A 14426-nucleotide genomic window follows, 5' to 3' on the forward strand; every position below is an offset into this window, starting at 1 on the left:
CAAATTTTTTATAATATTCACATGATCTGTCATGTGCGAAGCTGATACAGAAAGGGAAACGAGGAGAAAAAATAATCTTTCAGCAACAGCATGCCCTGGCAAACATGTAGACAAATATAGATTTTGTTTCTGTGCAACATCATCACAGCAATGTTGGGGGCAAAAAGTAACTCTTCAAGGCAGCGGATACAGGCTCCAAAGCAGAGACAAGGATGGAAAAAAAGATGGATGGGAAATGTTAAATAATCCAAGGGAATCATGCGCCTATGCTAAGAACAGAAGAAGAATATGAACCCAGACCACTAAATGAATTCCTGTTGGTCCTAAAGCCAGCAAGGTTCTTTACAGTGCTTGGACCCTTATCCTCAATATGGTTAATCCTTTGGACATATCCCAAACTTTAGCTTTTGTACACGAAGACAAACAACATAACTGTATGCACATCAGCATTCTCACATTACAAAGAATAAGTTCATTAATATAATTTATGGTCAGAATTACCGAGGCTTCTTGTATCATCAATAACAATCCCAGATTTAGCTGACTGTATCACAGCTAGCTAACAGCCCATGTTGCTTCTTTTTATAATTAGTTAGTGTTTATTTTGTTGGCTTAAGTTTTGTTTTTGGTGCTATAAACATTAAAACATTATTGAATTGATTTGAACTCAATGCCTACAGTACCTTATGTCTGGTACAGCATGCTTACAGCAGTTATAGCAGGTCGAGAAGTATACTAACCTGCTAACTTTCACATTAGCTTCTGCACACAAAGACAAACAACATAACTGTATGGGCATAAGCATTCCCACCATTACAAAGAATAAGATCATTGATATAATTTATGGTCAGAATTACCAAGGCTTTTTGCATCATCAATAACAATCCCAGATTTAGCTGACTGTCTCACAGCTAGCTAACAGTCCATTTAGCTTCTCTTTATAATTAGGTTTAGTGGCTTAAGTTTTGCATTTGGCACTGTAAACATTTAAACCTTATTGGATTGATTCAAATTGAATACCTACAGTGCCTTATGTTTGGTACAATATGCTTACAGCAGTTGTGGCAAGTCGAGAAGCATTCTAACCTGCTAACCTTCACATTAACTAAATTAGCGACAAACATTAACACTAAACCCATGCTACGATATTGTTAAATAAGGAAATGACAGACACACTCAACATTCAACTAAAAACATTCAAAGCTTGCTAAATTCAAACCAAGAGCATGCCAACAATATCTTTTTTATAGTTAGCTTCTTTTAGCCAAACTTTGGCAGGTTTAGTGCATGGGCCACTTCATTCAGACACCAGATACTTTTGCCTGCTAAACATAATTTTACATCAATATGGAAATGAAAGGCAAACAAACAGATTCAATTTTGATATGGCATTTTAATATGAAGTCTGGAAGAAATTACAGACAACATTATTAATAAGTCAATAACAATGTTTAACTTCAATCTGGTGACCGACTACCAGAGCAGTTTTCTCCTTTAAAAACACCGAGCAGACTTTGTAACCATTAAAACCTGTCTGTGGAGGCTGTTATGGAAATTGTCTGACATAATATGAAATAAGTGGGCAAAGTAAACATTTTACTTTTATTTTTTTATTTTTTTACTTTACCTTTGTTATTTATTTTTGAGCTATTTTTCTGTACAACTTTATCTCCGTGAACCGGCTGCGGACAGCCGACAAAGCCTGCACAGATACCAAAGAAGCAACAACAGCAGCTCTAACAAGGAAGCCTCTTTGTGACTCACTGCATTTGTCTTCTGCATGTCTTTTCTTTTTCATTTGGTCAAGTAGCTCTCTTTTTTTTTTTGTTGTTGTTATTTTTTGGATTTCCACATACTTTGAGACTACTGTACCATGTGTGTCTGTGCTTCTGGTGTGCCAACATTGCTTTAGCACACAGCCACATCTCCACCAGACGACCTTTTGGCAAACAGTACAGCAAGTAGTAGAGACCGACACACACTGTGTCATCTGTCCAGAGGAGCGGTGGCATACTGCCTAGAGACATTAAGCTGCCAGATCTCAAGGTTATGTGGCAACCTGGTTATCAGGTGAAAGGGCTCTAAGGATTCAGCTCATAGCATATGAATGTAACCTGTTGCAAAACACAGTTTACATACTACTGTATGTAAAGAGTGAGTCTAGCTAACAGGTCTTACCAGAATTAAAGGTCAAAAACTTTACACTGTAGTGAGTTAAAAACAATATGGATATAGATATAATTTGTCAGAATTATTACTTTTATCAATCGCAACTGGTTACATAAAAAAAGAAAAAAAATTGAAGTGAAAAACATTTTCTAAACTATCATCATTTTTACATGAGTGCAGCAGAGCACTCATGTGCTAAACTTCCTCAGATCTCCTTTACCTAAAGCACAAGTTACAGAGTGAAGGTTTGAATAACATGGATGCATTATTCATTTTCCTGAGGCATATGCTCACAACCTCACCAACCACAAGCCAGCTGGATAGCATGGCAGTCTTCCCGGCAATAAAAAGCTTCTCACATTAAGAGATGTCACGCAGATAACTGGGTCAAAATGGTCTCTGTTGGTTTGGAAACTGTTGAGAAGGCTGGTAAAGGTAAAAATGCCAGTGTATCATTTTCCACACGCTAATCACATTGGGTGTACGACATGCCATGCATGTGGGTTAAAATGATAGGGTGCTCATTTGTTTCAGGGCTGTGTGTATCTATTTGTTTAGGGTATTGTAATCTGTGATTCCCGTGCTCCTTGAAAGGCACAATAGTATGTCTCAGAATACTTTTAAATGACAGAAAAACTAAATTCTTGCAGCGGGAATGATTTGGAAATATGGGAATTACATATGCAAGGATCTACAGTGTGCTGTCCAGAAAACGAAACAAACAAAAAAAATCCTATTTTCACTTTCGAGATGAAGTGGGAAGTGAAAAACATGAATTATGTTTTTATGTGGAGGAGGGATATACTGTTCTGTCAATCAGATTACAATCACATAGTTCTTTTATTTTGAAATTGCTGATTTGTGCAGCATTTTGTCTCCCCCTCTGCCTCTGGCAAACCCTGGACTGTGTGGGAACAATTGGATTCATTTAAGATTCACAGAAGATTCCATGCCTGCCTAGTTTTACATTTGTATGGAAATTAAGAGATGGAATCTAGTGGTGGTAAATAGTCTGTCCAGAAAAGGATTAGGCCTGCTTTTTGCTGCTGTTTTCTCAAAAATCAGCATAAAAGTTTGCATACATTCTGATTGGGACTATCAAAAAACCGAACAGTATCGTTTGAGCGCAACTTAATCTGACAGCCCCGAGAAGACTGATAGTTCCTTCTTCATCTCCACTAGCAAGTAAATATAATAAATGTCTTTGGTACTTCATGCAGCTCTTCCAAGATTACATCAGCCACTTACCTTTCTTGGACCAGAGTCCATCTCCAGATTCAGCCAATCAGTAAATGAATCTTCCTAAAGAGCACTGGAGACCCTCATAAATGCTTTTGTTACTAATATTTATTTCCAACATGGAGAAAATCCATAAATTTTATACACCTTCCTTTTTTTTCCACCAACAGGAGCCCCACATCTGTGTTGCATCTGAAAATGTAATACAGTCAACTACATAAATTATGGACGACAACAACAAGGCTTCCTTATCACCACCTATAAATCCCTGCAGTACAAATCCAGCGGCATGCAGCGGCTTCTGCTGCACATGCTCCTCGGGGCTAATCACGCCATCGAGACAGGGAGGCTTTTCACGCACCGCTTGCGACTCAAACACGGCGTACAGCGTAATAAAATGTGGACAACATCTATAAGCATGGTGACTCTAACTACACATTCAAGATACAGCCTGGTCACAAAAACATTGGTGCACATAAGCATTTTATATAACTTTTAAATACTATAGAACTGCACAACCCACCATTTCATCAGCGCTCAAATAATAAATTATAAAACACTTTATTTCATCGTAAATGTCTTTAAAATTTTATCGCTACCCTTATGCAAACTCATTCTTTATAATTATAGTTATGCGATATTTTGTTCTGTATGTATGTGGGAAATGAACCTCTGTGCTTTGGGGCTGATGAACAACAATTCTGCGTCCTCGCCCTAAAGAACGAGGCGGTGACGTTAGCCGCCAGTAATGCTGCAGTGTTTTTTTTTCCACTGATAAAGTGCACGAGTGTTTCTACTATATGTTGCCAGGATACGGGCCAAAATAAATGTTAACTCTGACAACTGAATACTGCAGCAAAAGAGAAAAAACACGGCTGAATTTGTCAGTGTTGAAACATCCCTGAGCGCCATATACAGGTGAGGTCATTCAGAGATGTTTCATATTTGTATAGGCCTGATTATAAGATTTATATATGTGTGTGTGTGTGTTTTTTTTTTCCCTTTGGAGCCTTTGCGACCTATGGTGACTCATAACAGCTTTCTGTGTGGTCAGTCACAATGTGTATCTTCAAAAGAGTTATTTCAGCGAACAGTGAACAGGAATCAGAGTTAAGATGAAGGAAGTATAATGAGTACTGGAGAGACAGAGGAGAGGGGTAACTCGAGGGCAGAAGGCTAGCGTCCTGGTCTGACTTTAGCTTTTGAATATGTGAAGGTGGATAACCCCCCCCCCCCCCCCCCCCCCCACATATAAAAAAGTGGAGTTAAGTTGCTCTTTAATCTGAAACACACACTTGAAACAACTGTATAGTTTGTGGAGCATGCAGGGCAGGAACCGCTGCGATGGGTGAAAACTCAATTATTTCTGCATTTCTCTGCTATCAAATCCAGAAGGAGCCTAAAGACGGCCCGTGTGCTTATAAATCAGAAGTGTTGCGAATGAGATGTTGTGACAGTGTAGCGTACAGTGGCTGAGTGAGAGCTGCAGTCCTCTTCTTCGTCTGTGAACCGGATCTTAACAGGATGAGTTTTGAAGCGTCACCCGTGGCGGCTCAGCAGTAATTGAATTGAGTTGCATCTAATCTCATTGCCCAGCTCCTTTGGTTCCCTGCCTCTCATTAGGGTTCGATGCAGAGTGTCACAGGCCTCCATCTCTCTCTCTCCCCCTCTATTACTCACAGCCGTCTCTCATATCTCACAGCCGATCCAGCCTAACTAGGCAATTCAGAGAAATATTGCAAATTCCTCAAGCCATACACCTACGCATTAGCCACGACTGACTGTGAGCTTCAGAGGCACAACTGCAGTATAGCACTCGCTCATATCATTACACTGTATTATCACTGGTATTATAATAATCCATACTGTGTCAAACTCTACTGATCTTATCAAATAATGAAATGTAAGCAGATGAGTCAACGTTAAACACACTGTGGTACACAATAAATAACAGCGGCCACAAACAACTAAAGCTACCACTTAATGGCAAAGAAGGAGAGATGGAGGGTAAAACCAGTTCAATCTGAACCAATTTCTGAAGGATAAATCTAAAGAGCACACGTGAAAAAGAGGTGTTGTCCACTGAGCAGGCAGTAAATGTGGCTGCTTTTCCCTCTAGCTTGTCAATCCTCTGGTAAATGAGAGTCTCTGGGGAGCTGAAACGCCCCGCTGAGCACTGTTCATGGTCTAAAAGGGCATCTTAAACAACTGAATGGAAATGGTGAAGATAATGCCTTTGATTCTTAATTGTAGGCTTGATACTTGAGTTGCGCTGAACATCTTTTGAGACAGTTGGGAGGTCATCTTTATGCGTTTTAGATAATTACATAAGTGTGTAGTTCAAGGGAAAACTGAATTTTCAGAGGTCATTTTTAAAAATATGCTTAAACCATTTACCTCTGCTGGTAAAGTCATGCAGGTGAATTTGTTTTTTTTTTCCAGATTTCTAGATTAAGTGTCTTGTAGGTTTAAAAAATAAATAAATTTAGTTGCACAATATTGTGGCAAAAATGACAAAATAGGTGTGTCAAATGTTCTGCATGTCTGGTTAACACTAGAGGAAAGTGTTTCTGTTACGTTACCCAATGAGAGTAATGTATTCGGAATACTTTGGATTACTTAATATATTATCGTGCTTTTTTTTACAACTTATGAATGTTCTATTGCTGTGTGATTTATTACTATTACTGAAGGCTACTCGCCATACCAATAGCAACTAGATTTTTAAATCTTAATATAAAATGAGTAACAGTAGGGTGGACATTAGGTAAGGCTGCACTTTTTGCAGCGATCTTGTATAGAAAACTATTCCGCGCGTATATAAAACAGGTCCGCGCCTCCGAACCGTAGTAAAGGGACCTCTGGCTAATACGTCCGGTTCCGTGTCGGGCTCGTAGCCGAAAACTAGCTTTACTTTGTTGTCTGGGTCAAGTTTGCTAGTGAGAGACAGAGAGAGGCGTTGAAAGGCTGCTCCAACTGAACTTATTGTTTCGGAGGAAAACACGAACACAGTGTACAGTCGAGTCTTAATAGCTTACTTACAATTGGGCTCGTCAGGCACTCTTTTTGGCTGCAGTGGTTATTACTGTGGGACTCCGGAGGCAGCCGACAGGTATCGACAGGCCAAGCGGAATGCGGCTCGGGCAGTGGCTGAAGCAAAAACTCGGGTGTGGGAGGAGTTCGGAGAGGCCATGGAAAAAGACTTTCGGACTGCCTCGAAGAGGTTCTGGCAAACTGTCAGGCGTCTCAGGAGGGGAAAGCGGTGCTCTACCTGCACTGTGTATAGTGCTGGCGGAGCGCTGCTGACGTCGACTGAGAAAATTGTCAGGCAGTGGAAGGAATACTTCGAGGACCTCCTTAATCCCACTGACGCGTCTTCCAAGGAGGAAGCAGAGTCTGGGGATGAGGGGAATGACCCGCCAATTTCTGGGGGCGAGGTCACTGAGGCAGTTAAACAACTCCTTGGTGGCAGAGCCCCTGGTGTTGATGAGGTCCGCCCCGAGTTCCTGAAGGCTCTGGACGTTGTAGGGCTGTCCTGGCTGACACGCCTCTGCAATGTTGCGTGGAGATCAGGGGCAGTACCCGTGGATTGGCAGACCGGGGTGGTGGTCCCCATCTTTAAGAAGGGGGACCGGAGGGTGTGTTCCAACTACAGGGGGATCACACTCCTCAGCCTCCCCGGGAAAGTCTATGCAAGGGTGCTGGAAAGGAGAGTTCGTCCGCTAGTCGAACCTCTGATGCAGGAGGAACAATGCGGTTTTCGTCCTGGTCGCGGAACACTGGACCAGCTCTTCATCCTCTCGAGGATACTTGAGGGTGCATGGGAGTTTGCCCAACCAGTCTACATGTGTTTTGTGGACTTGGAGAAGGCATTCGACCGTGTCCCTCGGGGTGTCCTGTGGGAGGTGTTGCGGGAGTATGGGGTGTCTGGCCCATTGCTACGGGCCATTCGATCCCTATACAACCGTTGCAAGAGCTTGGTTCGCATTGCCGGCAATAAGTCGGACTCGTTCCCGGTGGGTGATGGGCTCCGCCAGGGCTGCCCTTTGTCACCGGTTCTGTTCATAATTTTTATGGACAGGATTTCTAGGCGCAGCCAAGTGGCGGAGGGCTTTCGCTTTGGTGGCCTCAGGATCTCATCTCTGATTTTTGCGGATGATGTGGTTCTGTTGGCTTCATCGGGTGAGGGCCTCCAGCTCGCACTGGAGCGGTTCGCAGCCGAGTGTGAAGCAGCGGGAATGAGGATCAGCACCTCCAAATCTGAGGCCATGGTTCTCAGCCGGAAAAGGGTGGAGTGCCCACTCCGGGTCGGGGATGAGGTCCTGCCCCAAGTGGAGGAGTTCAAGTATCTCGGGGTCTTGTTCGCGAGTGATGGGAGAAGGGAGCCGGAGATCGACAGACGGATTGGGGCTGCAGCTGCAGTAATGCAGACGCTGCACCGGTCCGTTGTGGTGAAGAGGGAGCTAAGTGTAAAAGCGAAGCTCTCAATTTACCGGTCGATCTACGTCCCTACCCTCACCTATGGCCACGAGCTGTGGGTAGTGACCGAAAGGACGAGATCGCGGATACAAGCGGCGGAAATGAGCTTCCTCCGAAGGGTGGCTGGCATCTCCCTTAGAGATAGGGTGAGAAGTTCGGCCATCCGGGAGGGGCTCAGAGTAGAGCCGCTGCTTCTCCACATCGAAAGGAGCCAGCTGAGGTGGTTTGGGCATCTGGTAAGGATGCCCCCTGGGCGCCTCCTGGGTGAGGTGTTCCAGGCATGTCCCACCGGGAGGAGGCCCCGGGGCAGACCCAGGACACGCTGGAGAGATTATATCTCTCGGCTGGCCTGGGAACGCCTTGGTGTTCCCCCGGATGAGCTGGAGGAGGTGGCTGGGGCTCCAAAAGCCCAAAGGAGATATAAGGGTGGCGGCTCACAGCAGTTTTTGTTTGCTGGATCATTTTAGTTCAGGTTGGTGTCTTTCCTTTTGTTATATTTCTTTAAGAGCTCAAAATGTGTTAATTACATAAATAAAATGTAATTTTCTCTGTAGCACTTCATGGATTTCATAAGCAACACACCTTAGTTGTTCACACAAAGCATAAAAGTAAAAAACAATATATACAGTGTTATCTTCATTGTAGATGTCAAAAAGTATTTGCGGCTCCCAGTGTTTTCTTTTGCATGGAAACCAGGTCCAAATGGGTCTTTGGGTCTTAAAGGTTGCTGACCCCTGCTCTAGTGTTTGTGCAGTGGAGATCAAAATCTTGGGCTTAGGAGGAAGGCTTTATCTGGCCTACTATTAGTCTTATCTGGTATAGCCACACAACTTGTATACAATAGGCTGCGGTTTAAAAGGGTTGTGTATTATTGACTTCTAAAGCAAACAGCTGAACAAAAAAGAAGAAAAACTGCCAATTAACAGAAAAAACTAGACTTTGAAACAGATCAACTTGTTTTTTTTAAAAAAAAAAAGAAACATGTGATGTGATGTGAAATCAGGTCGCGCTGTGTTAGAGCTCCTCAGCTTCTTCCTGCCCACGGGAGAAGAACGCTTTAGAGACGTAGCATTCACCGTGAAGCAAAGTAGCCCAAAAGTGTGTAGCCAAGGCTTTGATGTGGTATTTACAGTAGGCCTATAACCACAACAGTTTTACTGCCAAGTGTTGTCCTAATCAGAAAGACAGCGCATGTCAAATCAAACAGAAGCAGCATGCTGTCTGTATCTTTAGAAGTGCATATATGCAGGAGGGAGAAGAGCTGCTTCACCACTCTGAAAATCCTCCCACGGATTTTTCAGAGCGTCTCCATCTCCCTCCCCCTTCCGTCAGTCTTTCTTGTCTATCCCTCACACATACTGTGACATATTGTTAGCACGTACTATAACACGAAGAGGGGGGCGGGACATCCGTGCACACATGTAGAGCTGTGTGTGCACGTCTCAGAGGGGATGATCGATAACGATAACAATAGACTGATCGCGAAAGTCTCCCAGCAGCTTTTTTCTAATCTGCAGAAACAGAAAGAGTAAAGACAGAGCCTTTTACAAAATAAGTCCAAATATTATTCTACTTTTTGTGTTTACTCTCGAGGATGACATTTTATTTGTCATTTCAAACAAACAAATTGGCCGTGTGACATAGACCGACCATCAAGGCAATCTACCTCTTCTATGGCTGCTTGAAGCAAAGGCCAGGACATTTTGTTATAATGAAAAAAGAAGCTCCCAGCAGTAATTTCATGGCTGCTGAAGCTAGCAATGGGTAGGTGGTAAAATGGCTTTATTCCAGGTTCAGTTAAGAGGACACAGAGAGAGCACGGGGTTTATTGTGTGCTTATTGTGACAGACGATGGCTCTCATATGATGCTTTTTATTTTTTACAGGTGCTTGACTTGTAGTTTTTCGAGGGGTTGCTGAATCACGCAGGTTCCTGCTGCAGGTTGGATTATCTGTATATTGAGATGTCACTTTATGTGCGCAAAATAAAAATGTGAGAAAGAATGCCAGCGTTGTATAGCTTCCTCCATAGTTCTTTAATATTATTTTTCTTGTGCATTTTATGGCTTCTCTGATGTGCCCTTTCTTGTCAGTGTGTCCAAGCTGATTTATTCTTCTGATGCATGCATAATTTAGTTTTTATGAAGCCGCCGTGAAGGAGAGGGCCACTAAAGCACAAGAGGTGTATGTGCATGTGTGTGTGTCTGCATAAAGTCTCAGCTGGGTGCAACTGATGTCCTAGTATAATGGCTGAGATGAGACCACAAAGCTGTGGAAGTAAAGTGTGGTCCATGACATAGACATGGTTTCAGTAGAGAACTGGCATTCACACTTATTATCTCACATTGCGAGCAGCGAGTGTAAATCAACAGTTGTGGGTGACAATATTGCACTTGACTAGAGGTTATTTGTGTGAAATATGTTTAACAAATTGAAAAGGGAGAGAAACGACTAATGGTGTGTAATCCTGCATGAAAAATATCGCTTAGGCTTCTCCGCACATATGAAAAGCTGAAAAGCTGCACGTAAAACAGCAGCTTCTTAAAGCTAAGAGAGGCTCTAAGTCTTTGTTACTGGGTAAAAATTCCCTAATAACCTTTCAGCATGGTTTCATTTAAGTGGTCTAAAAGAAAAGTAGACGTCAGCATGTCTTGGATTCCTTTTCAGGTTGACTTGTGATGGAAGATGTTAGCCAATCACAGGTCTTTCAGAGAGGTTTTGTTCCTTTGGGTTGTTTTTATGATATCCTTTGAACTATAGTTCAAACTATTGCTAAAAAGTCCTACATATAACATGTGTTTATATGTGTGGAGCTGCGGTTGTCAAACTGAGTGAGCCACTGCATTTGGGCTGTAGATGATGGCTGCAAAAAGACTTTTTAATCTTAATGAATGTTTTCTTTTTCTTCGTCTTTTTAAAAAATCTTTTTCCAGATCATTGGTGCTTAATATGCAGAATAATAAGCAATAATATTTCATGTTTTTTTGTGTTAAATCACTGTAGTTTGGACTACACTTTTGCTCTTCTGGTAACGTGTCACATCTCTTAATTTGTTATGCTGTTTACACCAGTGAGAACAATGCCAAACCACTTCAATCAAATTAAAGGCCAGGCTTGATTTGGTTTGCCATCGAAGACATTGCAGGAGAGCAGCGGGAGGCATTTATCGTTTGACTCTTTCAGAGAACAAAGGCAACTGTCTCTGGATAGCCAATTAGAGGGATCGCTGAAGAATAGGGAGCAAGGTTCGCTTTGGTTACAGTACAACCGGCTGTGCATGATTGCTCACCCCATCCACATATCTGTCTTTCTGTCTGTCTGTGTTCTGTAGCTTGGCAGGAAGTAGAGATGAAGCTAACTATGTGTGGTCATCCTCCCATTCAAAAGCCTCCTGGCCTTGTTGGCACATTCCTCAGCCATTTGTGCCAGGCCAGGAGTTATCTTCTCTGCCTGTTTCACTGTGTCTGTGGGGAGACATGGAGGTTTAATACAAAGCCAAGTGGTCTTCGATCGATGCCTGCAGATTAATAGAATCTGACAGATAATTTTTTTTAATCTCATTTTAGTGTGCTTGCAAATATTTTTTACACACAGTTCAGCAAAATTAAACTGCACCAAACCTTTTATGCATAAAAATAACAACCGAACCTGTGACTTAGCTAAAAAGCTAAAATGTGAAGTGTGCTGTACTGATGTTCTGCACGTCACACAAGTGGCATGTCAGCACTGTGAGCGTGTCCTCTGTCAGTGTCACTCTTGTTCCAGTCGGTCTTTTTTGTCACATGTAGTCACCATCTTCTGATGGAGATAACAGACCCACCATGCTCCTAAGAACTATCATTCTTTAAAACAAAACCAACATGTAAACACAAAATGGACATAGTCAGCATGGCTTAGCCCACCTGTTTGCAGCCTGCTTCTTGAATCCTGAGATTAGAGTTTTTTGACATTATGAGCTACAGATGACTCTTACTGTGAAAATCAGGACACAGCATGTTTATATAGTAGCCAGTTGTCAAATGCAAAGTAACCACACTGTAGTACGGTGTAAAGGATGCCCTGCTTTATCTTCTGTTATCCTCTAAATGGGGACATAATTTACAAAATTAACATAATTAAATAAGACATGAAATGACCGATGGAGGCCATAAACTGTTCTGGGTAATGTTTATTGAGATCATAAATCATGTGAGCTGTAGGGTTATTTTGGTCTTCTGTTTTTTGCAGCCATAGGAGTCACCCCCCTGCTGGCCATTAGAGAGAATGCAGCCATTTCCCACATTAGCTTTATTTTAAGTTTTCATCTTTTATAGTCTACGGGTGAGTGGCTTTTTGCTTGGAATCATAGCCTGAAAATGAGCTGACAGTGAACACGGGCATAATTTATGAGATTTGTTGTTGTTGTTGTTTTTTTAAATGTAACATTAATTATCAGAAATGTAGGATTTCTCCTTTTCAGTTTTGTACCTCGGATTTTAGTTTGATAGTTACTTGGTCATTTTGAGTTGGTGTTTCACTTTCCTGGTCAACATTTCATGCTGAAAACCAAAAACTGCTAACCACAGTGAACTATAAAACAAATAACTACATCTTTGTATAATTATGTTACATTTTTCCACAGAGGACAATTAAAAAAAAAATCAAGTTATTTGTTTTCCAAACCCACAGAAACAAATTATTGCTTCTATTATGGAAATCACAGACTGACTTGTTTGTTTTAGGTTTAGGTTCAGACTGTTGTCTGGGAGACAGCTGCCTGGGTGATAATGAAAGAGCAAGTAACTTTTGTTTAGGAAGTAAATATATTTGTCTTGGGGACAGCTTGTGTGCAGTTCAGCTTCAAACAACTACTGTAAAGTCTCCATATAATCAATCAGAATAAGCTCGTAGACATTTGCATGTTTTATAACAATCCAGCCCCACTGTGGCTGCGGCAAGCTCTAATCAATACTCTGCACGCACCTTATTGGTCCAGATTAGTTTGCTGAAGTGACTCAACTGTAGTTGGGGTCATTGAAAATATTGGCAGAGTAAATCAAAAGCATGCTCTGGGGATATTTTTAAGACTAAAAGCTGGGATACAGCTTCCACCTGGAAGATTTCTGCTCGGAGAACATTTGACTTCTTTGTACTGTAGTGGGGCTGTGACATTGAGCACTATCGTTTCAACTGTCAGCAGTTAAATGATAAAAGTAAATAGCTCTGCGCTCCCTGCTTCAGCTGTGTTGGATCATTTTCCATCTAAATGTATCACATTTAGAATATCGATTGGTAGAGAAGATGATGGAAAGAGACAACGGGATTTTTTTCATCATGTCATCAATGCCTTGGTGTGGTAATATTGCACAAAATGCAAAAATCTTCTGTCTCATCATGATAGATTTCAAGAGGTGGCGGCTCCAGCTCTTGTGACAAAATTTAGCCGGAAGTGAATATCTTGTGTGAATTTTTCTTCACACGTCAAACATAAAAAGTGCCTTCACACTGTCAGAAGACTCGGTCATATTTACGTCATCTTTCATAAATGTTTTATTATTATTTATTTATGTTGTTATCCTGTTGTCTCTCCAGACTGACAAAATAAAATAATGCAAAAAGGTAGCTCAGTGAATTAAACAGTGTTAGAGCAGGATGACACAGCAGAGATGAAAGAAGAATGAACAGGCAACTGTCCTCCTGATGTCTGAGCTCCTCTCCCATACAGACTGATCAGTTCCAGCTTTGCAACATTAACTGGTCACAGCGGGCCAGTCGAGCTTTGGATTTATAGGTATACAGTGCATCTTAACTGTTTGTGTGTTCATGTCTTTTCAGTCAGAGCTTTAGGACAGGATTATCTGCCCTGATTAAGCTGCAGTTGTTAGCATGGCTGGATAACTAGCCTAAGACACTGTAAAAGGCAGAAGAGTTACAGCTAACACCACCCTAAACACACCCTTATTTGTGGGCTTGGGGGTTACGTTTAAAAAAATCCCATTTGATGATTTTCACAGAATTGTATTGACACATCTGGAGTGAATACAAATGAATGCTAACGGAGTTCAGGGGTTATTAAGTAGCAATTATTTTACTAGATCTAGGAAGGTTACGCTCCAGCAACCATCGGCAAACTAATCACACAAGATGTCACTTCAGTCAATATTTGACACAAAAAGTTAAAAACATCACATTACCGCCACACTGTGTAGCATTAATGGTTGTCTAAAAGTTTTTATTTTGGTTCCATGGAGCCAGACTGTCTCGTAATATTTTAAAATCTTCTTGAGCAATAGTTCTCTAGGCCTTCTTAAGGTCTTTCAGAATATGAAGAATAAATTTGGTCATACCAAGTATTGACTGTTCTTTATGTACTGTATATATGCTGTTGCAGGCCGTTCTCACTCCCGACGTGTAATATACCGATGATTTGTCACATCCTGAGGCGTACTATGAACACGAGAAAGGTGACCTTCCGCATTCCTATGCTACGTGCCGGATTGTGGATGAAATCAAATAGAGTGACGCTCCTAGTAACACACGTTCCAGCCGTGTATTCCAGCC

At 41.7% G+C, this 14426-nt stretch overlaps 1 protein-coding gene across 4 annotated transcripts in view; it reads right to left on the reverse strand.

Annotated features, from left to right (window-relative positions):
* Window positions 1-14426, reverse strand: part of LOC102783061 (glutamate receptor 3) — a 90434-nt gene that overhangs the window by 45450 nt on the left and 30558 nt on the right. The gene's annotated exons all lie outside the window — the stretch shown is intronic.

The sequence above is a fragment of the Neolamprologus brichardi genome, chromosome 2 (genome assembly GCF_056152115.1).
Source record: "Neolamprologus brichardi isolate AB-2024 chromosome 2, ASM5615211v1, whole genome shotgun sequence".
Taxonomy (NCBI): domain Eukaryota; kingdom Metazoa; phylum Chordata; class Actinopteri; order Cichliformes; family Cichlidae; genus Neolamprologus; species Neolamprologus brichardi.